General features: G+C 59.3%; 1 protein-coding gene across 2 annotated transcripts in view; it reads left to right on the forward strand.

Moving 5' to 3' along the window:
• The window catches only part of CBFA2T3 (CBFA2/RUNX1 partner transcriptional co-repressor 3), an 83,059-nt gene that overhangs the window by 9,880 nt on the left and 45,640 nt on the right, over positions 1-27,539 (forward strand). The window contains exon 1 of one of the 2 annotated variants that reach the window (XM_049702831.1): positions 18,922-19,379. The exons of the other annotated variant lie outside the window; for it this stretch is intronic. The gene's annotated coding sequence lies outside the window, so the exon portion shown is untranslated. Of the gene's footprint in view, positions 1-18,921; positions 19,380-27,539 lie in introns of those variants that run through there. 2 annotated transcript variants of the gene reach the window in all.

Here is a 27,539-nt window from a genome sequence, read left to right on the forward strand (position 1 = left end):
GCCTCAGGTCACCACCTGCCCCTCACCCTCAGCCCAGAAGAGGCCCAGCGGCCCCGAGGCTCTGCCACCCCCTGGGGCTGCCCGTCCAGCCTGAGCCACCCTGGCGCGGATTTCAAAGTCTTTGGGCAAAAGCAGGATGCGAAACACCTGAGTAATCTTTAACTTGAATACACGCGAGGATGATGACATTCCAGATAGATCAGGTTTACCAGACACAGCATTAAAGCCAGTTGCCCTGGCTGCCAGAATAGGAAACACTTCGCCCGCGGCTCGTGTCCATTTCCTACTGGACGGGCTGCTGAGCCCGCAGGAAACAGGAGACACAAGGGACAGGTCTGGTCGTTGCCCACAGCTGGGCCTCCGACGCGCCGCCCGCTCCTAGCATCCCGTTGTCTCCTGGCCCACCTTTCATTTAAATCGTGAAAGAATTCGCCCAGGCCAGGAAAACCCCATCCCAAGGCAGACGGGCGAGCTGAGGCTCCGCTCCGGAGTCTGCTCCCCCATCACCACTTCTTCTTAAAAAGGAATTGTTATAGATCCAGTGCCCCCTGCCCATGCTGCAGCAGCAAGACGGGATCAGAAATCCCTGAAAGCCAGGCTGCTGGTCCTGGACCCAGCTCAGGGTGCCCTGCGAGGTCCCCAAACTCGGACCCACGTCGTCATGTGTAAAATGCGGACGGTGTCACACGTCAGCCCTGGGAGCCGCCCACCTGTGGAACCGTCCAAAGGACTGTTTTTATGTGTGTGTCTTTCCCAGGTACATTGCGATTTTCTGTTTTAAATTGTTACATAGGAGTATCACGTTCTGCGCATCTTTTGCAATTTTCTGTTTTCTCTCCACGATGATACATAACACTGATCCGTGCAGGCGCTGCCTGCGTTGCCCTGCGGCCCCATGAGTCCCCACGGGCCCAGGCAGTGGGAGGGTAGGACCTCAAGGAGACCCCACCTGGCTCCCGTTGAGAAAGGCCTCTCGACAGCCACGTGTCCAGAGTCATGTGGGGTGTTTCTGGAGGTCATGAAATCTCCCTATGGCTCCTGGGGAGGCCCAGTTCACTGAAACTAGTGTGGGCGGGGGCGAGGCACCGGCACCTGGGCGGGCCTCAGCTCGACCTAGTCCGACCCTTTCTGAACGTGGACTCAGCGTCATCCCGGGTGAGGCTGTGGTGGGGAGTCCAGCTGTGACGAGCAGGGGGAGAGGCCAGTCGGTGTGTGGCCCCCTCGCTCTGCACCATCCCCTCCCTGACTCTAGCCGCACTCCATACCTTTGACATGAGGCCTAGGTGGTGGAAAGTCCTGGCGTGTGTGGGCCAGCGGGCCGGAGGCCTCCAAGCTGGGAAACCCCACTCCTCTCCAGAAAGCCAGAAACGGGGCTCTCAGCAGCCCCTCCACGATGCTAGAAGGAAGAGGCGGCTGAGGGGACTTTTGTGCCTGCCTGTTGGCTGCCTGAGCCTCCACCCCTGCCCCCGTTCCCGCCCCACCCCGCACAGCACTGCACAGAGGGGGCCTCGGCCTGTCCTGGAGGGGTCAGGAGACTGAGCTGCTGAGCACACATCCCCGTCCACCCCTCAGCGAGGCCAGGAACGTGTGACAGGCGGCACTGGCTGCAGAGGGTGGGCAGCTGGGCTGGTGCAGGCAGGACGGGGTCAGAGCAGCCGGATTGGGGCCCAGGGGGGCAGTGGGGGCCTGGCGGGGGCTGCTGTAATAATAGTGGCGTGTCACCGAGCTCTCCCTGCTCCCTGGAGGGAGAGCTCCTGCAGCCCCGACACCGTGGCTGGTGGGAAACGGGCCTGCCATGTGCTGGATGCCAGGGCCTACCCTCCAAGCCAGTGGCTCAGGGGGTTTTTATTACTTTTGGCTGGCATGTCCCCTAAAATTTTTTTGAAGAATCAAACCCCCTTTAAGGTGATATTTCTTACAAAGCGTCCTTACTGGGCGCAGTCACACCTGACCCTGGGCTGCTGCTTTTTGGTGGATAACAGGGGCCCGGGGCCACTAGAGAAGTTTCGGAAGGTGACAGTTAGCTGGCCACAAGAAGGGCTGACCTTAACACCCGCCGTGAGACATTCGGAGTGAGCAGTGCACAGAGGCACACACCAGTTTCCCAGACTCCCCACCCTGCAGGCACCCTGCCTGCTCGGTAGGAAACAGGCCTTGAGCCCAGGGTGGGCATCGTGCTGCAAATGTTACTGAACTGAACTTGGGTCTGCTTGCCCGTGCGCAGCAGAGCTGATCTCCTGATACTGCGCTGTGATGAAGGAAAGTACAGCGTTTATTACAGGTGCCAAGCAAGGAGAGTGGGCAGCTCATGTTCAAAAGACCCGAACGCCCCCATGACTTTCAGGGAAGGGGTTTTAAAGGTCGTGTGAGGGAGGGCGATGCAGGGGGTCTGAGTAGCTCATGCACAATTCTTGTATTGGTTGGCATCACGGTGACATTTCGAGCATCACCAACCTTCTGGTTGCAACCGGTCTGGGGTCTATGTGCTTGTGGTCATCAGTTTTCACCTCGTGGGGGTCGGCTTCCTGTAAAAACAACTTAGGAATGTGCATCAGGCCTTTATCCAGATCTTTCAGGGGACTGGGAGTTCAGTGATTCTGCTCTATGGCTGGTTTAGAGTCTAAACTATAACCAATTTCCTGCCCAACGAGTATTCTTTGTTTCTACATGTTCACATTTTGTCATCATTCACTCTTTTTTTAAATTTATTTATTTATTTATTTATTTATGGCTGCGTTGGGTCTTCGTTGCTGCGCACGGGCTCTCTCTAGTTCGGGTGAGCAGGTGCTACCCTTCGTTTTGGTGCGCGGGCTTCTCATGGCGGTTCCTCTCGTTGCAGAGCACGGGCTCTAGGTGCGCGTGCTTCAGTAGTTGTGCTCACAGGCTCTAGAGCGCAGGCTCAGCAGCCGTGGCGCACAGGCTTAGTTGCTCCACGGCACATGGGATCCTCCCAGACCAGGGATCGAACCCGTGTCCCCCGCATTGACGGGCAGATTCTTAACCACTGCGCCACCAAGGAAGTCCCTGTAATCATTCACTCTTGAGCCAGGCTTTTGAGGCTTGGGCAGGCCTGGGAGAGTAAAGCAAAAGCCTTTGACTTTAATGGACAGGGACAAAGGGGCCTGTATATGGGCTCACAAATATCCTTCTAAACCAATGGGGGGCATAGGACTGTGGGTGATGGTGGCGATGGGCCAGTTCAAAACATCTAGACATTGTGGTTTAAACAGTCAAAGGTCAAGTGGTCCAGCGTATCGTATATTTTATGTCGCACACGTGCTTGGGACCTATTTTCATGACAGCCCTGAGGCTGCAGGTTTAGCACCTTGACTCGTGGAAATGTTGCCACAAAACCAAATTGTCAGGACCCAGACGGCCACTGTCAGCTTTAATTCAAATAAGCATGTTATTAATGACTCAACTGTCTCACTTTGGAATTCCACTTCTGGTGTAAGTGGATGGATGGCAGATGGATGGGCGTGGGTGGGTGGATGAATAGATGGACAGGGAGAAAAGAAAGAAAGCAGGAAGGCAGGAAGGTAAGTTAAAGCAAACCTCTCAAAAAGCTATAAACATGATTCTTCTATGAAAGTGTAGCAAGCACGTGTCAGAGACATGTCTCCCTCATTGCTGAGGTAGCCAGCCAGGTGGCAAAGGCGACTCAAGGGAGGACACAGCAATTTTCCATCCCAAAAAGAGAGAACGCCGCCCCAAGACCCCTAAACACAGTCATGAAGCACAATCTTCTCTACTGAGCAGAAACGGTCTGCAACTTGTCTGTTTCCCGCGAGTTAACACCTAACTTACAGCATCTGGGACCCAATCAGCCTCAACAGAAAGACACCCAGGCATGTTCCGGGAGGCCCACTGACCTTGGCAGCCTGGCTGGACGTGAGGACACGGGTGGCCCTCTGCCTTGTCACTCATTTGGGACAGGTGTTTCCATCGACGAAGGCAGGGGAGGCCCGGAGACTTGCTGGGTCTTTATACCCTGAGGCAAAGCACTGAGATGGGTTCAGCCTGCAGGAGAGAAGGAGGGTCAGGAAAGGAGAGGAGGGAAGAACGGGCAGACCACAGGCCTCGTTTCCTGCTGGAACCATCCGGAAGTTGAGGACCCCAGGATTCCTTCAAGCTCTCTTGCCCAGCTACCTGGAGAGTCTTGGCACAGTCCTGTTAGGAAGACCCTGGCACAGACCAGAGCAGCCTGCCTGCCGCACTGGCCAGGGCTTGGGGGGCCGGAAGGCTCTTGGTTCTCTTTTGTTGGAAGACAGAACCCCTCTTCTTTCTGCAAGTACTGCTGCAAGCCAACTGCCCCCCTCACGGTGAGAGATGGGGACCCCTCCAACCTCTGTGCGAGGGCCGGGCCTCGACCCCAGTCCTGCTGCCGCCCCCGCCTCACCTCTTGCCGGCTCCCTGCCCGTGGGGCCCGAGCTGTACTTTCTGGATCATCAGGGGTCTGTCCTCTCCAGGGTCTGCGGTTCTCCTGGTCATTCCCCCCAGAACAGAGCATGGCGCATCAGGTGCTGGAGAAACGTCAGCTGAGAGAGAGAATCTGGAGAATGGCTGAGTGGCTAGAAGCTTGGATGAACCCTGGAAAGATACTCACTGAAAGAAGCCGGACCCAAAAGGCTGTGTATTATACGACGCCACTCGTACGAAAGGTCCACAAGAGGCCACTCCACAGGGATGGACAGCAGATTCGGGGTTGCCAGGGGCTGGGCCAGGGGCCGTGCTTCCCGTTGTAACGTCAGGCTCTTCGGACGCCTGCACTGGGGGGTGCCAAGCGCCCCCAGGACCAAAGGAGATGCTGAGAGTAACCACGCTCCTCGGGACCCAGTGAACGCCACCGCTGACACGTGGGTCCTGGGAACCCGGACATGTTGCAGTCCTTTCACGTGGACGTTTGGGTGATTGGTCCCCTGGCTGGCCTGGCTGCAGGGCACCCAGGAGCCTGCACCCCTCACAGCTTGCGGCAGGAGTGGCTAATCAATTGCTGCGCCTTTCTGCTGAGCGCAGAGGAGGCCTTGGCATCCTTCACAGAACGGTGCTCCTGGGACCAGTCCTGGCCGGTGGTCGCACACTGTCCGTGGGGAGCTACTATCCCCCATCCCCGGCTGGTACTTTTGTCAAAGGGAATTAAAATGTCACGACGGCATCCAACTGGAGCAGAAGCTTCCACCAACACCGACCGTCGCTTTCTGCACGACTCTTGTCCTTGGACCACTCTTAGCTCGATTGCTTTGTCCTGGGCGGCGAGTCACATGGCTCTTCTGAGTCTCCTTTGTGCATCATTAAGGCAGGGTTTAGGAAGCCCTAGAGGCCCCGGAGAAGGAGGACACAGCCTGTGCTCCACCGCTTGATCAGGACGAGACCTCGGACGAGATGTGCAACCTCTCTGGGTTCTGTTACTTCATCCATGAAAGTTCACATTTCAGATAAACAATATTTTAGTATAAGTATGTCCCAAATACTGCCTGGGACACACTCGTACGGAAAATTATTCACTGCTTATCTGAAATTGAAATTTAACCGAGCATCTGTATTTTTGTTTCCTAAGTCTGGCAACCCCATCCATGAAGGATTCGAACCCTGTCTCCAAACGGATTGTGTCCAGCTGCGAATAGCAGGAAACCTAACAGCAGTAGGACAGCGTTTGTGTGTCTTTGTCCTCGTAACAGAAACGCAGAGGCAGGCCGTGTAGGCTGGTCAGCCGTCCGGGACACAGACTAGTTTACTCTTTCTATCCTACCTCCTCTTGCTTGTGGCTTCCTAGCTGCAAAGTGGCTGTGTCACTTCCAGGCATCACATCTGCCTCCCGAGCAGGAAGAAAGAGGAAAAGAGAAGGTGCAGAGGACAAAAACTGGACCAGCCCCTTCTTATAAAGAAAGCAAGTCTTCTGTAGAAGCCCCAGTCGGCAGACTTCTGGTTACGCCCAGGATGGGGGGTCCGGTCCCCACCTCTGAAGCTCCTTCCCAAACCAGGACTTTCTGGCTTCTAATTTCACAACTTCTCTGCTGTTTTCAAAAAAGCGCCCAAGGTCCATCCACCCGGCCACGGCCCCATGGGGCCATTTCACAAGTGACCATCCCCGCTGAACTTGGAGGGGGAGGGGGAGACCGCACTGTCCAAAACCCGGGCTGGGAAATCACTGCTCTCCTGCCTTGTCTGCAGGGCCTCCTGAGCTCAGGCGGTGTGAGCTGGGACGGGGACCCGAAGGGTCTGCTCTCATGTCTGCAGGCATCTATCCCTCCGAGGGGCCAACGGGCTCATCTTCACAGGAAATTGACTGGTCTTTTTATTTTATTTTAATTTTTTTAAGTCTTTATTGAATTTACAATATTGCTTCTGTTTTATGTTTTTTGGTTTTTTGGCCATAAAACATGTGGGATCCTAGCTCCCTGACCAGGGATCAAACCTGTACCCCCTGCAGTGGAAGGCGAAGTCTTAACCATTGAACCACCAGGGAAGTCCCTTGACTGGTCTTTTTAAACAAAGATCCAGCCTTTCCCCACCAGGGTCCTGGACGCCAGCGTTTCCCTCTCCCCATTTTCTCTCCATCACTTTTCCAAGCAGCTGGGAGGAAAGAGGAGACTCCAAACATCCCTGGGACCCTTCTCCCCTAGTCCCCTCTCCTGCTCTCAGTTTCCCTCCGTCTTGCTCCCCGTCCTGGCCTCTGCCGGTCACAGCCTCGTGTCCACCGACTTCCAGAGCATCTCTCCTGCGCCTGAGCTAGACAGGGGCAGCATGTCCACGCTCCTCCTGCCTCTGTCCTCACCTTCCCTTCGAGACCTCCGGGCCCCTGGAGCTGGGGGCTGCCGTCCCATGACGACCGCCCCCAGGGGACTGCCCCAGCCCACGAGCCTCCCCTCAGGCCCCTCCGCACAAACCCACGTCAACTGCCAGGGTGGCTCTGAGCCCGCTGCCCCGAAGGGGAGGCGGCCGTACCCCTCAGAGCCCGTCAGTGGTCACAGCACCTGCTGTGTGCCCTTGACGCCCTGCACAGAGCCTCTCCCCACCCCCTTTATCAATGGGGAAGGGTGGGCCCCCCTCGTGCTCTGGTCCTCCAGGGCCTGCTGGAACTCAGACGCCAGGAAGACCTCGTGTCCCCAGCCCTGGGTGCTGCCGGGAGCAGCTCTCAGCTCACAAATGAGCACCTGGCGGGGCCGGGGGTGGTGGGGCTCAGAGAGGAGCCCAGTGGGCCCGGGGGTCTGCAGGGCCCCTCCAAGGGCAGCAGCGGGCGGTGGGACACCCCCGCACTGGGCTCTCCGCCTGCCCCAGGCCTTGGTCTCTGATCTGGGGACGGAATTTCTCCCTCTCCTCTCGCGGGCTCCTTCCACCAAAGTGCGTGATGCCTAAGGGCACTGGAAACATGAGCGTCTCCACGTCAGAATCCTTTCTTTGCCGCCTCCGCCGCCTCACCCTGACGTCCCCCAAATAAAACTTCTCCTTTCCCTCCGCGAGCAGATCAGTTCCCCATTCGCCGTGACCACACCACCCTCAACTTCTGCCCGGAGTTTCAGGTTCTGAGAGTTATTTTAGGTCTTCCTCCTACGTGCCTGCCTCTCCGGACAGCCCGGCCGCACTGACCTGCCTTCTCCGAGCCTCCAGACCCATGGCGGCCTGGCCGAGGGGGCTCGGCCCCCGCCCTCCGCCCTCCGCCGGCCCTTTGTCCCTAGGAGCCGGGGCGGTGCGTGCTGTTCAGAAGGTGCCTCAGTTCTGGGTCTGCTTTGATTTTAAAACAGCTTTCTTGAGATAACTCACAGAGCATACAATTCACTCATGTAACATGTCCAATTTCAGTGGTTTTTAGTCTGTTCACAGAGCTGTGCAACCGTCATCACTGCCTAATTTTAGAACACGTTCATCTCTCCTAAAAGAAACCCTGTGCCCCTTAGCAGTCCCACCCCACCCTGCCCTGGTCTCTTCCTGTCTCCTGGACCTGCCAGTTCCGGCTGGTTCACATAAGTGGGATCGTGTGAAATGCAGCCTTTGTGTCTGGCCTCTTACTCAGCGTGATGTTTTCAAGGAGCATCCACGTTGTGGCACGAATTAAGACCTCATTTCTCTTTCTGGCGAATCATATTGCATCGTTTGGACTGTGAGGCAGCCTGGGGGAAACCCAGCGCCACCACCTACACGCTGTGGGTCTCAGCGAGTGACCGCCCCTCTCTGGGCCTCGGCCTGGATGAGGACAGCCACCTGGGCCTGGCGTGAGGCTTCCATGGGGGATCTGGGTGCAGTGCCCTGCGCGGGCGGGAGGTGACTGTCACCTTCTCCGTCGTCCTCTCCACCGCAAGCGTCTGTGTTCCTCACGCAGCACCGCGTTCAGATCCTGCCCATGTCCTCAGCACCCTCCCTGTCACCCTACCATGTCCAGACACGAGGGTGTGGGTGGGAGGGCGGCCGTTTCTGGAGCTCTGCCAACCCTGAACAGGGGTGTCAAGAGCGGGCTGTGGGTGGCGTGTCTGGGAAGGACTGGGGGGCACCGGTCAGCGCCCCGCATGCTTCCTTGGGCGGCTCATCAGCCCCCAGCTAGCGTGGCCCCGCACGGAAGTGCGGCTGCAGTGGCACATCCTCTGGCGTGGGTCTGTCTTCTGTGCAAGCCGGGGTTGCATCTCTTACACAAGAGGAGGGGGCGGGGCTGACTTTGGGGGACCAGGCGTGGCCACCTTTGTCTTACGGCTGCCCAGGCAGGGCAGGGAGGAGGGGACGAGGCACCAGGGCAGACCTGGCTCTTTCTCCGTCCAGCCTCAGAGCTGCTCCCGGACCAGCCCCGAGCGGCCACACCCCTGCTGGGCGGGCTCCCTGCCCCCGAACAAGCCGGGCCTCTTGGCAGGAAAAGGTCCCTGGGGGTCACGTCCCACTTTGGACCCCCGCAGTCCCAGAACTGAGAAGGGCCTCCTCCCTGAGGCTCCGTCCATTTCCCTGTCTGTGAAATTATTGGGCGGCCTGGTGAGCTCCGAGGCCTGTTCGCCTGTATGTCCCGCCTCCCAGCCTCCCCTCCCAGGCAGCGAGGGCTTTCTCTGTGCCCTCTGTTGAGGGTCATGGGCTGAGGATGCGGAGGGTGCCCCCGGCCACACCGTGGACACATTGAGGGACAGGGAGGACAAAAGGGGATCCAGGGAGCCTGGTGGGGGGACCCTAGGACCCACCTTCCCCGCCTGGTGCCTCATCCTCTTTTAGTGCCCCCGGGCGCGGGGTGGGGGTGGGGAGGACGGTGTTCGAGGAATATTTGAGGCACAAATGAGGAGCAGGTGGGGTTTTCTTTGTGGGTGAGGATGGCCCTCCATCAGCCACTCATTCTCGAGCAGACACAGTAAAGCAGTCTCTGCAGAGCCTGTGTGTGGGTCCTGGACACTTGTACCCCAGGACAGGTGGGGGCAGGACGCCATGGCCATGCGTCAAGGGGTCCCCTACCTCCTGGGACACGTGAGCAGCTGTGACGGGGCCATGATGAGGGTGCGGGAGGGCATCTCCCCCAGATTCGGGGAGGGCAGTATGGGAAGGCCTCTTGACAGGTTCCTGAGGTGGAGAGGGGCTTAGGGCAGGAGTTCCCAGGTAGGAGGAGCTGCACGTACCTGAAGGGCAGACTGTTTCTCAGGCGGGAGTGACAGCACCAGATCTGTCTTGCCGGGTGCTCTGCAGGTCCCCTGCAGGAGAAGGCCTGGGGGTGCCCCTGCTCCAAGGATAATAAACGGCCCATCAGAGTGGGAGATGCATGTGGGCTTGGGATGGTCCATCTGGGCCTGCCCTGGTTGTGGCGCCGCAGCAGGCAGGCTGTTCTCATCTTTTCACGCACAGAGCTCGGCTGCCCACAGCTGCTCCAGGCCGAGTTCCCCGTCTGCACGGTGGAGTTGCCAGGGCATGTAGTCAGGGTACTGTGCTTGCAGGTGATAGAAACCCTGCCCTGGAGCTCAGGAAGGACCCTGATGTGTTGGTTCAAGTAACAGGCTCCAGGAAGGATAGGGTGGGACTGGCTTCAGGGACCCTGGTCCAGCCAGCACATGCTCAGGGCAGGCCCTCTCCACCTCTCAGAGCAGACGGCCCCAAGCAGCTCTGGGGACGCCTCCTGAGCAGAGCAAAAAGAAAGCTCCCCTTCTCTGGTCCAATTCAAAAAATTCCAGGGAAGGATTGTGATTGGTCCAGCCGGGTCACATGCCCTCCTCGTGGCCCAATCAGTGCTGCCCCCAGGCTTCCGAGCCGGATGCCACCCTGGTGCCAGGGAGCAGCCTGTGACCGGAGCCGGGACTGAGAAGCCACAGGCCTGGCACCAGAGCAGCTACCCTGATCGTGCACTGCAAGTGCACTTTAAAAACTAACTGCTATCTTCCCTTACTTAAGAAAGCAAAAATAAAATGATAAATCCAAACATGCAGATAAGAGAAAGGAAGGTGAAGATAAAATAAAATGAGGATAATGAAACCTCCCAGAGAGTTGCATGAAGCTTAAATGAGGTCATGCAGCCACTCAACAAATACTCATTGAGAGTGTAGGCCACCTGAGGCCCTGGGGACTCGGTGGTGAACAGACAGACATGCCCTGCCCCGGGGGAGGGAGACTAGGGAACAGGTAAACCACAGGTAAACACGCTGTATGTGCAATGACGGAAAGACAGGCGCCTCGTGAGCTCACAGGAGGGCCGGAGTGTTCCCTATGGAGGGTGGGCCTGGGTACAGACGCTGAGAGGGGGCAGCAGGTGGGCTGTGACACCAGCAGCGCCCCAGCGCAGGGCGGATGCCCCACTACAGTGACCGCCACTATCGTTTTATTATCACCAGAACCTAGGAAATGGATCTAGTGCTCAGGGGAAGTTTTGCAGGAAAACCCTGAAAGTGTAGGCAATTATTACGTGCGCACATCCTTTGCCCATTTCTACTCTGTATGTCTGTATTCTCTACTCCTTTGTGGCAATTTTCGCAGATGGTGCTACAGTCCTTTGTTACACCCCCTGCTCCCACCTCCACATCCCCGTTCTCTACTCTCCACCTGCCAACAGAGCATGAGGTACCCCACGGTCCTTAGGTATTTAGTGTTCACCCAGCTACGTCTTTGGGGTGGGCTTTGTACCACTTCTGACGTTCACTGTTGCACTGTGATGTTTAAGAAGGAAACACGTAAGGATGTAAGAAGCATCCTCTGGTAGATGAACCTGAGCGTAGGAATTTCTGGGTCTGCTTACAGCTCTCGGCAACTACCGCTGAAATGCCCCGCGGGGAAACGTCACTCGGCCTGTGTACCAGCACCCTCACCCACACTGGACATCTTCGCTTTTAAGTGTGGCCATTTCTCCAGGTGGGGAGCATATGTGGCTTTTTAGCTCACGGTCCTGTGATCACCAGTGAGGGTCCGTGTTTCCCACAGCCTTGGAGTCTAGGGCACTTAGGTGAGTGAAAGTCTGTGAAAACCTTCCTTTCCTGACTTCACCGAGAATCCCTCAGAGAACTGGGTGCAGGGAGCAAACTGCTGCTGTGACCGTGTCCGGTCCCCACGGGCACTGTGCCTCCACTGCCGCAGCTCTGCCACCCCGGGCCCTGAGCCACATCTGAGTCTTCCTGGGCCTCCCAGCAGCGCCCAGCCCTCGAGAGCCGCCGCCTTGGTTCCTCCCTGCAATCTGGAAGGCAGATGGGCCGCCCTTCCGCGGCCTCCTTTCCTGTGACCATCACCCAAGGCGTGGACAGGCTGGTAGATGGGTGGGCCAGGAGTTGGCAGGGTGTGACCGGCCAGATTGCAGGGCGGAAGCGAGCAGCGTAGGGCTGGCAGCGCCGTGCAGCGAAGAGGCGCCCGGGCTGGGGTGCTGGGAGAACCTCTGGGACCCCCGGCGCCACCACCCTCTGTGGGTTCTTGGTCTCTCTGGGCCTGCGTTTCCTCATCTGCAGGAAGGTGGATCATTACCTGCCCCGGGGTTGTTCCGGGGTTTGGATGAGAGCGTGTCTGAAGCACCTAGCACCGCCCCTGCGCAGGTGGGACGCCAGGTGGCTGCTCCCCCGCCACAGGAGAGCTCCTCTGAGAACACCTGGCCGGGGCTGCATTTGGCCCAGCCTGGAACTGGGATTTTAGCTGCCTGGCCTTGCACACAGGATATTTAACGGCTTTGCCCAGAGAACTTGACTTCACAATTCTCACAACGTGACCGTCATCCCGATTCCTGACAAAGCTTCGGTGTAGGTAAAAACAAATGACCTGGAGTCAAGGCTTGGGAGCCCCCAGAGGCATGTCCCAGGACTCCAGGATTCTGAGGAGCCCTGGGCCAGGTGGAGGGAGCCCCACGGAGGGATAGGGAGTCCAGCCTGGCGGCGTCTGTCCAGGCTCTGCCTAGCTGGCCGCTGTCCTGGCGCTCCGCCCAGATCCTCAGTCCCTACTCGGGCCGCGCCCACACCCACACCCCGCCCACTCCCAGCCCCGCCCATATTCTTAATCCCCACCCACGCCCCTAGTCCCCTCCCACTCCCATGCCGCGCCCACATGCCGTTGCCCCCACTTCCGGGCGCACCTGCTGGCTCGCGACCGCCAGCCCCCGCTACTCTCACCTGTGTTCCCCCGGCACCACCGCCACCGCAGGGGAGGACGCAGGCGGGGAGCGAGGGTCCCTGGAGCAGCCCCACCGGAAGGCACAGGAGCTGCTGCATAAATCCGTGTCCTCCCGCCTCTCCAGCCCTGGGTGGACGGTGGCTTTTGCTGGTTCCCTCCCTCCGGGTCTCACTTCCACTCCACTGCCCCGCCTTCTGGCCTTGACCGAACTCTGGGAGGACCAAATAAGACAGTGCCGGCGACTTGTTCACATCCTGCCCCAGAACAAAGCATTTCCCAGAGGCTGTTTCCCATTCCCAGAATCCAGGTAGGAAGTTCAGCCTGCCCACCTGCCGGGCTGACTCCACCTGAAGGGCTGGCCTGAGCACCAGGGGGAGCCTGCCTGTGAGTGACCTGAGTCATGATTTGGGGTCCTGTTTCCCACAAGGCGGCCTTACCCTCCCCAGAATCACGTGGAGGAAAGGGCAGAGTGATGACTGTGTAATGCAGGCTCCTGGGCCTCCCAGCCCTTCTAATCCCATCTCAGGGGAAGGAGCCAGGCAGTGCCCGGCTGTGGAGCCCGACCCCAAAGGAGAAATCAGTAATGGCAATCCCGTCTTTATTTAAAGTTTTGATACTTTGCTCGTATGGATTTCTGTCATTTATTCTAATATTTTAAAATATTGGGTTAAAATGGGATTTATCTTGTATACTGAGGGTTTCTGTACCTCAGTACTTGCCAGGTCCCCATCCCAGGAGCCTTCGTTTTCACAATCGCTCCAGGTGATTCTGATGTATATTAAATTTGAGCTCCTCTGCATCAAGAGTGATAATTAATAACCTGCAGCCGCCCTCAGACGGCTGAGATCAAGAGCCTCTGGAAAGGAAGGCATATAGTTAGAATGCTTCGGGTTGCAAGAAACAGACTCAGCTGAAACCAGCTCGAACAATAGGAAATGTACTATTGAACCAGCAGTTCCATAAGCATGGTGGGTTTCATGGTGGGTTTCAGGAAGCATGGTGGGATTCAGCAGCTCAACAATGCTCTGAGGGGCCCCCATCCTTTCCGTCCATCTCCCCCCGCCCCGCCCCGCATCAGCGTCATCCTCAGGGTGCTGGCCATGGGGTAGCAACAGGAGCAAGGACACAGGAGCTTCCTCTAGGCACGTGGGAGCCAGAAAATTCTCCAGAACCCCCTCTCCGCACATCCCACTGGCTGGAGTGGGATCACATGCCCACTTCTGAGCCAAGAACGAGCCACTTTCTGAACCTGCAGATGGACTGTGGCTGGCTGGGCAGGGTCCAGGGCTGAGCGGTACCCTGGAGCAGCTCTCGCGGGGATGTTTAGAATGGAGACCTACACCAAGTGGTGGCTGAGCCGGTGAGGAGGAAGAGGGGCGAGTGAGGGGTGGGTGGGGGGCCAGCGGCCCAGGAAGGCAGGCTTCCCCGTAGACACACCAAGAAGGTATTTCAGAGCTGGTTGACAGGGCCCCTTGGTGACAGGCAGAGCTGCCTTTGTGAGGACAAAGGAAGGCACTTCTGCCCCCAATGCAGCCGCACCTGCCTTCCCTGCCTGCCCTCTGGGGCAGTGTACTCCCTGCACAATCTTACTCTGCAGCCCTGAAGCCAGGTGGACAGGGTGACCTCACGGACCTCCCGCTCAGCCCTGCTAGTGTGTCTCTGCCTGGGGCTCTGGGTGGGCCTCCCCTTCTGCAGGAGGAGCCATCCCTGGATCGGGGTGGGAGGACCAGTCTTGTGTGAGGGGCCGGGGGGGAACCAGGAGATGCCCCCAGGGCTGGGGGGGCTTCACACTGGAGCCCAGGACCCTCTCTGCTCAGGCTTCTTTCCCTGCCTTCGTGGTCGACTCAAAGCCCCAGACTCTGATGCCCACAGGTGGCTGATGGCCAGGGCAGGATGCCGCCCACCTGGGCCCGGGTGCAGCCCCTTTTCCCAGCTTCCTCTGCGTAGTCATCCCTCTCTCACTTACCACAAAAAGGCCGGTGTCTCCCTGCTGGGCCCCCCACGATGCCTCCTCTCTGCCTCCCCACTTGCAGCAAACACAGTTTCTTGCAGTTCGGGCCATTTCCAGTCTTTGCTACAAAACTGAAGGAGGCCTATGGACTTGGCAACTGACAGTCCTTAAAAATCGCTCTTGTGACTGGTCACCCCGGGGTCTGGGGGAGAAAACTGATGGAAGGAGGCCACAGTGGTACCACTAGGGCACATCAGCCTCTGATCCTGATCTATTTACTTGTGTGATTGGGGTTTCTCACACTTTCACATTAAAAACCCACGACAGGAATGGGATTAATGTGGAACTTTGTCTTTTCCTGGCAATAAGTAATATGTCTGGAAGGATACACAAACTACTCCACAAAATCTGTCCATCCCTCTTTTTAGGAGAGATATTTCTAATAAAAATTCACCTTTTTTGTTTAATAATTCTCAAAATGTGTAATAAATTCGTATGGTTTGTATCAGCTGCATACTACCAGTAATTATAATGATAACCCAATCCAGATGACAGACTGGAACACGCGAGAATGTTTAAAATCTTGTCATTCCAACGTTTTTACATAGTTCTGTGTGATAGGGGAATCTAAATACGTTAGGACAAAATTCTATGGGGTGGAATGGAAATATACGGTGAGGGGGGAAGGAGCTGTGTGAAAATTCAGGTGTCAGAGAGGAGGCTTCATAGACATATATTTTTTAAAAGATTTATTATTTATTTTTCGCTGTGTTGGGTCTTAGTTGCAGCACGCGGGATCTTTGTTGAGGCACGTGGGCTTTTTCGCTGCAGTGCGTGGGCTTCTCCACGTGGGCTCTAGTCGAGGCACGCGAGCTCAGTAGTTGTGGTGTGCAGGCTCAGTTGCTCCACGGCATGTGGGATCTTCCCTGACCACGGATCGAACCCGCGCCCCCTGCATCGGAAGGCAGATTCTTTACCACTAGACCCCCAGGGAAGTCCCTATATATTTTAGATATCAGTTCTTTATCGGATATGTGTCTTGCAAACATCTTCTCCCATTCTGTGGCTTGTCTTTTCATTCTCTTAATAGTGTCTTTCACAGAGCAGAAGTTTTTAAATTTTAATGAAGTCCACTTACCCAATTTTTCTTTCATGGATCAGGCTTTTGGTGTTGTATCTAAAAGCTCATTGTGTCAGCTAGGGAGCTGGTGAAAATTCAGATGTTAAGAGTTCGTGCGCGTATTTTTAAGTGGACAGTGATGCCTACCGAAACGCTATCACTTATAGCCCATCAGCCACCCTTTTATTTCGAAATATTCATATTTAACAATATGTCAGATTTTATACTCTTGGAAGCTAATTTAAACTTCTGCTGAAGATTTTTACATATAACAGATACGTGTTTGAGGAAGTCCACCATCACTCAGAATTATTCTTTTTTAATATTTATTTAGGCTGCACCATCTCTTAGTTGCGGCATGCAGACTCTTAGTTGCGATATGCATACAGGATCCAGTTCCCTAACCAGAGATCGAACCCAGGCCCCCTGCATTGGGAGTGCGGGGTCTTACCCACTGGACCAACAGGGAAGTCCCTCAGCATTATTTTTAAAGACAAGTGGTCTGCAGTGGCTGGTGGTCTGCACGCCCAGGCCAAGTTGGCCTGGTGGGACTCCAGCTCCGCCAAAGACCCAGGGGTTGTTCCTGGGCCATCTCCAGAGTGAGAAACCAGCCCATGGGGGGCAAAAGGGAGCCCAAAGTGTAGCGGCAGCGTGGGCATTCAGCCTCCACCCGTGTGGGTCTGTGTGGCCATGCAGCCAGTCAGAGCCTCGGTCCCTCCACCTGTAAAATGGGGGTTCCAGTAGCCTCTGCCTGGCAGATAGGTGAGAACTAAGTGGGAAAATGCAGAGCTTGTGCTCAGCTCAGTGCCTGCCCCCAGCAAGCCCTCCTCAATGTGGCAGGTCCTGCAGTGACTCACCATGACTGTGATGTGGCCAGACTGGCCTGGCCGTCCATCTGACCCAGTCACCACAGGCCTCAGTCCTCCCAGGTGGGGACACGGGAGCCTTTGGACTGGCTCGGGACCTGAGCGTGGTCTCTAATGATTGCGGTTTTATTCTTGGTATTTTGGGATCTGTCATGTCTCCAGTGGTGTTCAGCACCCTGTTTAAATCAGTGACAATGCAACTGATAATTTTTTAAATATTTATCTATTTATTTATTTGGCTGCACTGGGTCTTAGCTGTGGCATGCGTGCAGGATCCAGTTCCCCGACCAGGGATCGAACCCTGGTCCCCTGCATTGGGAGCGCGGAGTCTTACCCACTGGACCACCAGGGAAGCTCCTGCAATTGCTAATTTAACACAAAGAACTGACAACGATGTGCTGTTTGTAGGGGTCAAGGTGCAGCAGAGCCCAGACTGGACCCAGCTTCTGCTAATGCTCTGTGAGAATCTGGTGCCTGTCTGTCAGTCCACCTGTCCGACGGCCTGGCCGAAAGCCCCTGAGGCTGGCTTCAGGCTGTCTGTTCGATGCTCAATGCTCCACCTAGCCCACTGGTGGCATGTTAACATATCTGAAATCTAGAGGCATCTTAGGATTATAACGGCGAGAGTGTTCTCTTTTCTTAGTGGCACTTAAAATGATGGTGCGTCTTAAAATGTGTGGCGCCTCAGAGCCCATGAAGTAAGGGAGCCGGTGTGAATAAATGCCGATGTATGAAGTCTGGAACACTTGCTTTTAAATCCACGTTCTTCTGTGACACGGGTTCAGGACCCTTTGCTCTTCCCCCAGGACAGGAGGGGTCCACACCTGATCACATTCTGAAAGCCAGGGGATGGGAGATGCCAGACATTTGTGTTCCAAGTAATCCTTCACCACACCCCTCATTTCCACAAGGACAGAGGCCCAGGAGGTCAAGGGACTGGTGAGGGCCACATGGCTAGTTGGCGACCCAGCTGACAGACCCCGGAGCAGTGCCTCTGGGGGTGGCAACCAGGATGGGACGGTGGTGCCCCGCCCCGAGGCTTGCACTGTGTTCCCACCAGCTTCCTCTGCCTAGCTCGCCCCGGTGGGCAGGGCTCAGTCAAGAAGAAGGATATTTTTTGGCACATTGCTGTATTTTTGTACTTGGGAATTGGGGACCTTGGAACTTCGCATGCAGATTTATGCCAAATGAGATGCAAACCAGGGCTGTAGTGTTCTGAAGTTCTGGCTCCTCTGTCTCCTAAGACCGTGACCTTGGGACCCCAGCTTGTCTCTAAGAAACAGTCTGTGTCTGTTGGAAGAAGAAGAAAGGGAAAAGGCACCGATTTTGCTAGAATGTACTAACCGGGCAAATGCACCAGATATGCCGCAAAGCACTTTAGGGAAAGAGGCAAAGTGGGCGCGGGTAAGGAGGTAGGGCGAGGGCTGCAGGCAAGGAGAAGCGGGGCGCACAGAGGCCAGGGCAGCGGCTTGGGCGTTCCTGCAGGGTGACATTAAACGAATGGGACGCAGATAAATGCAGAGCACACGCAAACGCCCCAGGCCAGAAGCTGTGAGCGGGAATCCTGCGCCCCCCGCACTCCGCTCCGTAACTCGGTCAGCGTGGGGCAGAGGCCACCAGGGCGCGCGGTGCGGGGCGCGGCAGGAGGGCGCCCCCTGCCGGCTGAGCGCGGAGGCGGCCCAGGCCCGGCCCGGCCCACGCGGCAGGCGGCAGGCGGCAGGCGGCAGGCGGCGGGCGGGGGGGCGCGGCGGACGGAGGAGGGACGCCTGCCGCTCGCCTCCCGCCGGGACGCCAGACGCTGCGGCTGTAAAACTGCGAGGCGGGCGCCCGCCGACTGCTCCGAGGTGGGTGTGCGCGGCGGCGCGCTCAGCTCCAGGCCCCCACCCGCCCGCCCAGGGCGCGGCCTGCGGAGGCGGAGGCGGAGGCGGCGGCGGGGGTGGGCGCGGGCGAGGGGCCCGCCGAGCGCGCCACTCGAGCTCCCTGCACGGCACCCTCACGGCTATCCCCACGTCAGCCCGCGCTCCCGGCCCACGGCATCCACACTGCCACCCCCGCGGCACCCCCACCACGACATCCCGCGCTCCCACACTCTCCGCGCTCCTCGCTTCGCGGCACCCTGCGCTCCCCTCACGGACATCCCTCCCTACTGAGCGGCGCGCGTCTCTCTCTCCACAGCAGCCGCTCTCCCACCCCGGCACCCCGCGCACCCGCATTCCGCCCGCGCAGCCCCCACACTCGCACCCGCGCTCCCGGCCGCCGGCTGCGCCCTAGAGCTTGCGGCCCCCAAGGCTGGCCCGCGCCCTCGGCCGAGTTCTCAGGACGCGCCCCGGGGTCCGCGGCTGCCCGAGTGGCTGGGACGGCGGGGGCGGCCCTCGGCGTTGGGCGACGGCGGGCGGAGCCACTCTCCCGCGCCGACCCCGCACGGAGCCCGGCGCCCCGGGGCGGAGCTGAGCGCGATGGGCGCCGAGCGGGAGGCAGGTGGCGCAGCGGCGGCGGCGGCGGCGACGAGGGGCAGGAGGCGGAGGCGGGGCGCGCGGGGCGGGGGCCGCGGGGCCCCGTGAGACGCTCGGGCGAGCGCGCGGCAGCCGGAGCCGGCGCCCGCGAGCCAAAGGCGCGGCGGCTGGACCGGGCGCGGGCCGCGGAGGCCGGAGACCGCCCGGGGCGGCGTGCGCGCTTTGTTCCCGCGCGGGCGGCCGGCGGGCGGAGTGAGCGGCCCGGAACGCGACTGGGCATGGCCCGGGCAGCCGCCCTGCGCGCCCCGGCCCCGTCTCGCGCCTGAGCGCGGCCGGCGCGAGAAGACAGCGCGCGGTTTGCCCCCAAGTTACGGAGGCAGGGACCGAGTTCGAAAGAAAAGCCGCTTCAGGAGCCGGGTCGCGAGAGTGCAATCGCCTCCCGTCCGCCGGACCCCCGGACCGTAAGTGTCCCGTCCGTCCGCGCGCTGCCGCGCTGTCACCCGACTCCGCCCGCGGCTGCTGTCCTAGGGTCTCCCTGCAGCCAGGCAGAGTGCGTGGGCCTCCCTGAGGCCCCTCCTCCCCACTTTGCAAAGTTGGAGCCCACAGCGGGGTGGGGCCGGCCCAGTCAGCGCCCGCCCACTGACCACCCCCAAGGTGAGCGGGAGCTTGACCTGCTGGGGGTGTGGTCAGACCTAAGGTGGGACCTGCGTGCGGAAGGTGGGGAGTCCTGTGGCTTCCCCTGCGGTGCCCGCGCTTCCCGACAAAGAGGCCTCGGGCCATGTGACAGGGGACTGGTTGGGGGGCAGAGAGGGTGACCCTAGGACAGATGGAGGTGCCTGTGGCCAGGCTGGGGAGGGCCAGAGCTCCTTCTAGCCCCTCCCCCTCTTGTTTTGGTTCCTGGACATGCCTCCCAGCGCAGGAGCCCTTAAACATTTTTAGGCGTGAAGTCCTGGGGGTTGGGTCCTGCCCCACTCCCCGTGGCTGGGGAGAAGGTCTTGAACAGCAGCCGCTGGATCTTGACAGCTCCGGGGCCTCGGGCGCAGCCCCGTGGCAGCGATTCTGCTCACACGCTTTGGGAACCGTCCATCTGCATGTTGGGCAGGCTGGGAGCCAGGCTGTGGGAACGGCGGGGAGGGAGGTGTGAGCCGACGTGGAGGGACAGATGGCTGGAAATTCAGCCCTAGACGGGCTTACGTGGAGCAGAAGGCGGCGGGGCTGGTGGCAAGCCACACTCTGAGGCACCGGGCTCTGAACACACAGCCCCAGGCTGTTCCGCCTTCCGGCCGCTGGGAACTGCGTGTGTGCTCAGACCCCTGTAGGAGTGGAGACCCCTGCCAGTCCCCCCCCCCCCAGAATAACTGTATTCCCCACGATTTGGGCTGAGGCTGGCCGATCTCTGGCCTGTTACAGAGACTAGGGAGAAACATATTTCCTTTGAGAACAGAGATCTTGTGCTCCTGTGGGAGATGATCTGAGCAACCATCAGGCCCTGACTTTGACCAGCGGCCAGGACACCAAATCATTATGTCTAACTGGGCGTGTGTTTCCTCCCCTGGACCCAGAAACAGGAGGTTCCCAGGGCGGCCGCCTTCAGAGGACAGGGGCTGGCCGGGGACAGAGGGAGGGCAGCTATTCTGTGTCCCTCGTCGCTCTCCCAAGTTGCCGCAAGTTTTGAGAAACTTCTTGAGGCTGGGCCCCTGGGGGGCTTAGCTCTTGCCTGCCCTGGACGCCAGGAAGCCCCCCGCATCTTTTCAGGGGCAGGGGCAGGGCACGCTCATAGAGGGCTGGCACCATGATGGGCACTGGGGTCTCGCCGTGTCACCCCACCTCCCACCTTCTGTCCTCTGCATGGGGGTCCCAGGGAGGCAGGGGGTTCTGTTCTCTGTTCTGGGCAGCTGACAGCCTGGTCCCTAAAGAGCCCGGCTGCGTGGGGCTGTGTTGCCGGGCCACCCTCATGCGATGCGAGGGAAGAGGAGGGTAGGGGCGCTGAGCAGAGGAACAGATGTGGCGCCTGGGGCTCCGGAGAGCTAGGCGGACGCTGGGTGGGAGGGGATATCACATTAGGACGAATTTTCTGTCGGAATCCGGCTCTCTCTGGAGTTGCCTTGATCTGTGTGTGATGGGGGGGAAGGGACGTGGTACCCGGTTGCTCACAAGCCCACCCAGGGTCCCCGGGCTGGCGAGCTGGAGGATGTGGGGCGGACATCTTCCTCCAGGACCCTCTGGGGCTGCTCTGGGCCACCCACCAGCCCTTCCTCTGTCACCAGGTGATCCGCATAATGAGTTACCACCTCCAGGAAATCTCTCTGATTTGGGTCCACATATTTTCATTTCTGCGTAACTGGAAGAAATTAATTTTCCTTCCTCCGTAAGGATCTGGAGACGCCGGCAGGCTGGGTCACTAATCCACGAGGTCCAAGCCCACGAGGCTGCTGTAGGGGGCGGCTTTGCGCACTGGTCTCCGGGCAGCAGGGGAGGGTGGTGTCGGGAGGCATCTCCCTGACACCTGGAAGTGCCCTGGAGCTCTCGGCGCCCTCCCCCTTCCAGCCACTTGTCTGCCTCCTGCAGGACCTGCAGGGTGGTGGTTGAATTCAGTTCTTCTGAATTCTCTTGCCAGTCAGTGTGTGCATGTGTGTGCACACGTGTGTGCTCAGAATCCGGAACGTGGGCGAGGTGAAGGGCTAGCACACAGTAGGTGCTTAATGAGCGGTGCTCTGGGGGCGGGAACTGGCTTTCCGTGGCCCAGCTCTCACTGCGTGCGGTCTGTCCCGCCGCCAGCGCGAGTTAGCCTGGGGACCAGGCATGCCTTGCCCAGCGAGGCTCAGCGCTCACACTCACCGCCTGAGTCTGCGGGACAGCCTGCGGGGCGGTGGGACTTTCCCCGTTTCACAGACGCCCGCCCGGGGAGGTGTGGGCTGTCGATTCCATGAGGGGAGCCTGGGTGCCCCACCCCCACCCAGACAGCAGCCGCCTTGGCCTCCCTGTGTCTGTAGCCCTGGTCCCCGGCCCGCCTGTCAGGGTTCCTTCCACACCTGGGGGGGCTGGTGGTGACTGCTGGGTGCTAAGGGGGGGTTAACGCCCCAGATGTCGGAACCCTCACCTGGACACAGTCTCAGGCTCGTGGGGCACAGTTGTAACTGACATCCAGGGCACCACCTGGGGCTGGGGGCCACCTGGGATCAGGGCCGGGGAAGGTGAGCACCTCTGCCGTGTCTGGGTCACAGAGGCCCAAGGCCAGCCCCCTCCCCCGTGCCACCACCCTGGACAGGGGAGGGGTGGTCATTGTCACTCGAGGCCCTCTGGAAGCCACTGGACGTTGTCTGTTAGAACGCTCGCATCGCTCTTGGGCAGCTGGTGTCACCTCCCAGACCCGGGTGGGGCGGCCTGAACTCTAACTTGTAAACGTGGGAATGTGGCCACTGTTGCATTTACTGGACCAAACTGGCTCTGGAAGGTGCTGTCACCCATCGCTGCGTTGCTGGACAGGTAGTCGTCCAGGCAGGGGGTAGAGTGATCGTAACGCAGCACCAACAGCAGCTCACACCCCGATGGCAGGCTGTTTCCTCTCATGTGACCTCAGGACAACCCTGAAGTGGGCACCCTTGCTGTCCCATTCTCCAGACGGGGACATTGAGGCCGGGAGAGGTCCACCAGAGGGTGGACAGGCCCCTTGAGCTTTCCGCCAAGTTCCGACTCCGGAGGGCCAGTGTGGGGCCTGCAGGCATGCTTCCTTAGAGCCCCCCACAGATTCCCATGTCCCCCCACCTGGAGCCTCTGCGTCCGGCTGCGTCCGAGGGAGGGGCAGGAGGAGGCTGGTAGCTCGCGATTGGTGGGTGTCCGTCTGGGGTGTGGCCTTTGAGGGCCCAGGCTCGCAGGGAGGGGGGAGCTCAGAGGGGTGGGTTGGTAGAGGCTCCTTTTTTGTACGAGGTCACAGCTCCTAGAGGCGTGGGTCTCCGGGTCCAGGCCAGGCTGCGCGGGCACCACGCTGCGTATTCTGAGGGTCAGGCTCCAGGACGGTTGGACACACCTCCAAATCCTTTCTGGGCCTCATGCCCCCAGACTTCTGGGCACAAAAGGAGCGGGCGTGCTTCTGCTGCCACGGTTCTGAGGCCGGAACCCTGCTCCGTGGGGGCCCAGATGAGGCGGTGCGGAGGGCGGGGCCCCTACGCCAAGCACACAGATGCCAGCGCGGCCTTGGCATCTGTAAACAGGCTCCTGGGCAGGACGTCACCCTCGTAACCTCCGTGGAAAGAGCCAGGCGGAGGCCTGGCGCTAGGGATGGAAACTCAGGATAAGGAAAGTGAGGAACAGTGGGTTCCCGGTTCCCGCGTCTGAGTTCACGGCATACCCGGGGCACTCGGTGCGTGGCTGAGCGGAGCCTCCGACGGACGCACCGTGTGCAGCGGTTTTCTGCGGCGATAAAACAAGTCAGGACTTCGGCTCTTTGTACCCCGGCGACTGCACCGGCAGCCACGTGTCGGTGGGAAGGGAAGCAGAGATGCTTTTGGCTGCAACGAGGAAACCTTCTCTTGGGGCCAGGGTGCCCGCAGTCCCGCTCGGCGACCACCCGCACGCTCTTGGCGTCCGGTGTCCATCCTGCTTACTGTCCACACCCGCTTCCAGCCTCCCCGAGCCTGGGTGCTTGGACTTCCCACTGCCCCTGAGGCCAGAGCGTGGTGGACGTGGCAGGAGGAGGTCTGGGAGGACGTCCGGCACTGGGCGCCTTCTGTTTACTTGGGCAGAGAAAAGTCCACAGTGGGGGCAGGGCAGGAGCCGCAGCTTCCGGGGCAGGTCCGGAGGTCTCCTTGTGTACCTGACAGCCCTGGGCCACGTGCGGGACCCACGGGGAAGTACTCACCCTGTGGTCCCGACCCGGGAGCACCCGAGAAAGCCAGGGTGAAGCCACTGCAGGAAAGGAAAGCCCTCCAGCTGCTGTGGCCCCCCTTACAGGCAGGCGGGGGACGTGTTGAGAGGCAGGAGGGTCGTTAGGACCAGAGGAGGCCACAGCCCCTCCCAGCTTGTTCACCCAGGCTGTGTGGAGGGCAAGGGGCACCACCCTGGCCTCTCTGAGCCCCACTGCTGAGATTTGAATCCCAATTCCCCTCCTGGTCACTGTGTGACCGGCAGCACATCACTCACCCTCTCTGAGTCTATTGCAATGCAAAATACTGTCGCACTGGCTCCTCCCTCTTTGGGTTGCAATGAGGGGTGAAAGGTCGGGTGTATCTGGCTGATTGGTGGCTCTAGACCTGGCTGTCACAGCCCCTCTCTGGGGGCCACTCAGTGCCAGTGCTGCCACAGCTCTGCAGTCACGCCCTGTTTCTCTGATTCCCAGCCTGCGCCTGCGTCCTCCTGCCCAAACTGGGGTGATCCAGCGCAGCTCAGGCCCCCACACCTGCTGACCCGCCTCCCCACACTGGGGACACAGCTAGCTCAGAGCCAGGGACCGGAGCTGTGTGCCCTGCACCCCCATGCTCCGCTCCCCTCCCAGCTCACAGAGGGAAACTGGGGCTGGCGTCATCACATCCAGTAGCGTCATCACATCCCACCTCGGTGGCAGAGGTGGGATTCCAGCTCAGGAGCCCAGGTCATCTGAGTCCAGAGCCTCTGTGTTTCCGCCACACCTGGTTCCCCCAACAGCTGGTGCAACTTCTCCCTGGGCCTTGGGCTTCCCGAGCCCACCCAGCCCAGCCTGGACTCGTGAGCGCAGTAAACACAGGAGCCCTTTCCTCCGACCTCCCTGCCCCTGAGAAGTCAGAGTGGGGCACCGGCCACCCCTGCCCCGGGCAGAGCACAGACGGCAGCATTCCGTGTCTGAGCTGGCTGTGCACAGGGTGGAGGGAAGGGCAGGTGTTTGTGTGCTGACACTTGCACACCGGGCTGTGCTGGCAGTGCGGATGTGGACGGCGGGGGTGGCTATGGTCCTGGCAGAGAGGTCCTTCTGCTGTCGTAGAGGACATCTGGGCAGGAGAGTACAGGGTACGCGGTCCTATCCACTCCCTTGACGAGCAGCCGTGCTCGCCCCACCAGGTGCCTGTCCACAGGCAGGGGACAGGACGACGCCGCCTTGCTGTGACCCCGTCTGCCACGCGCCTTGGAGTACAGACTGGACAGCACTACAGGCGTTGCTTTTACCTGGGGAAGATCACCGCTTGTGAAGGCTCAGGGTCGGGGGTCTGGCTGAGACCCTCTCCACGTGGCCCGCCAGCCGTTGATCTTGTCGCCTCACGAGCTCTTTGCGTAGCTGACTCCCCGGGGTCCGATCGTGTGTGGACGGAGCCCTGAGACGGCCTCTCTGCATGCCGGCGTCTCTTTGGACTCTGCGGAGACCTCACGGAAGTTTGGAGTTTGCTCGGTTTGTGATCCGAGTAGCTGTTAGAGGGTGGGACGTGCCACGTGCCCTCTGGGACACCCGAAGCCGTGTCCCACAGGAGATGCTCTGAATGACGGCTTCTCCCAGGACGCGTCGGCCCCCGCGGCCTGGTGAGCCCAGCCTGCGCCCAGCACCCACAAGCAGAGCAGACTGTGTCAGTTAGGATTGTGGCCGCAATGAGAAAAGGGGAAAAGGAAAAGGAAACCCACATAATTTTAGTGATATCTGTTATTTAACCCAATATATCCAAAATATTGTCATTTCAACAGGCAATTGTTCTTTTTCAATTATTGAGATCTTTTTTAAAAAAGACTTTGAGGGACTTCCCTGGTGGTGCAGTGGATAAAAATCCGCCTGCCAGTGCGGGGGACACGGGTTCTATCCCTGGGCCGGGAAGATCCAACATGCCATGGAGCAACTAAGCCTGTGCGCCACAACTACTGAGCCTGCGCTCTAGAGCCCGCGAGCCACGACTACTGAAGCCCACGTGCCACAACTACTGAAGCCCACGCGCCAAGAGCCTGTGCTCCACAACAAGAGAAGACACCGCAATGAGAAGCCCACACACCGCAACGAAGAGTAGCCCCTGCTCGCCACAAGTAGAGAAAGCCCGCGCACAGCAGCGAAGACCTGACACAGCCAAAGATAAATAAAATTTTTTTAAAAAGCAAAAAGAGTTTGCAATTCCACGTGTGTTTTACACTACTCTGAGTTCTGAGCAACCACGTTGGCTGGCTGGTGGCCGCCATGTCGGACAGAGCAGGGTGCGGGCACAGGGAATTCTCAAGTGGCCACAGCACTGAGGGCTGCTGTGATGCGATGGTGCCGGGGGTACAGGTGTGTGGCGTTGTGAGGCATGTGTCGGGGACGACCCTGCGGAGGTGACAGACCACACGGAGGCCAGGGGGCCGGGGCCAGGCGGGGGACTGTGGGGCGTGATGGACCCGGAGGGGACTCTGGTCTTTATCCCTGGAGGCTCAGAGGCCCAGGAAAGCCCCTTGAGCTGGGCTGGGTGGGGTGGGGTGCGGGGCTGGTCAGGTTTGCATTTTGAGAAGATGGTCCTGGGGGACAGATGTGGGCAGACACGGGCACCGAAGAGGGTGGGGCTCATCCGGGAGAACCGTGCTCCCTCTGCGCATCGGGCTGCAGAGGCCCCTTCTGTCCCACAGTCAGCATGTGGGTAGGACGGTCTGAAGCCAGGGCACTTATGCCTGAAAAGGTGTGCTTCCCAGCTCACTGCCCTTCCGTCTACTTGGTGAGGAGGGGGCCGGGCTGCAGAGAGGTCCCTGGTGGAGGGGGAGCCGCTCGCTCTGGGGCCCATGGTGGACCTCACCCTGCTTTGGGAGCCCTGTGTGTGAGTGGGCACGTGGGGGGTGCACACGTAAGTGTGTGTGCAAGGCTGTGAAAAACAGACAGAAGAAGGATGTGTGACCTCCCTCGACTGTCCCGAGGGCAGCAGCCCCGGGGGCACTCATAGGGGAGCTGTGCAGCCAGCCTAGACTGTCCCAGGACACCTGTCACCACCCCCTGCATGGACTGTCCCAGGACGCCTGTCACCACACATGGACAAGGACTGTCCCAGGACGCCTGTCACCACTTTCAAGGACTGTCACAGGACGCCTGTCACCACCATCTACATGGACCGTCCCAGAATGCCTGTCACTACACATGGACAAGGACTGTCCCAGGACGCCTGTCACCATTTTCAAGGACTGCCACAGGACACCTGTCACCACCATCTACATGGACCGTCCCAGAATGCCTGTCACTACCATCTACAAGGACTGTCCCAGGACGCCTGTCACCATCTACAAGGACTGTCCCAGGACGCCTGTCACCATCTACAAGGACTGTCCCAGGACGCCTGTCACCACCATCTACATGGACCGTCCCAGAATGCCTGTCACCACCATCTACAAGGACTGTCCCAGGACTCCTGTCACTTCACGTGTGCCTGGCTTTGTTGTGGGAGAGCCTCGTTCAGGGTGTCAGGACCCAGCTGGAGTCCCGGCCCACAGGCTTGCCCTTGGCTGGAACAGGTTATATGGTTTCTTGGGGCCTCGGTTTCCTCTCTGTTCATGCGAAACCTTTTCAGAATCTCTGCAGTCGTGATCGTTAAATCCCTGCTTAGGGACCAGCACAGTTCCTGGCCCGGCTGGGTCGGTGGAGTTGTCGGGGCCTGTACGGCCCTGGGGGCTTCGGGGTGGAGGGGAGGACGGGTCAGGGTGGCCACGCGGTCCTGGGCTTG

The sequence above is a fragment of the Orcinus orca genome, chromosome 20, assembly GCF_937001465.1.
Source record: "Orcinus orca chromosome 20, mOrcOrc1.1, whole genome shotgun sequence".
Classification (NCBI taxonomy): domain Eukaryota; kingdom Metazoa; phylum Chordata; class Mammalia; order Artiodactyla; family Delphinidae; genus Orcinus; species Orcinus orca.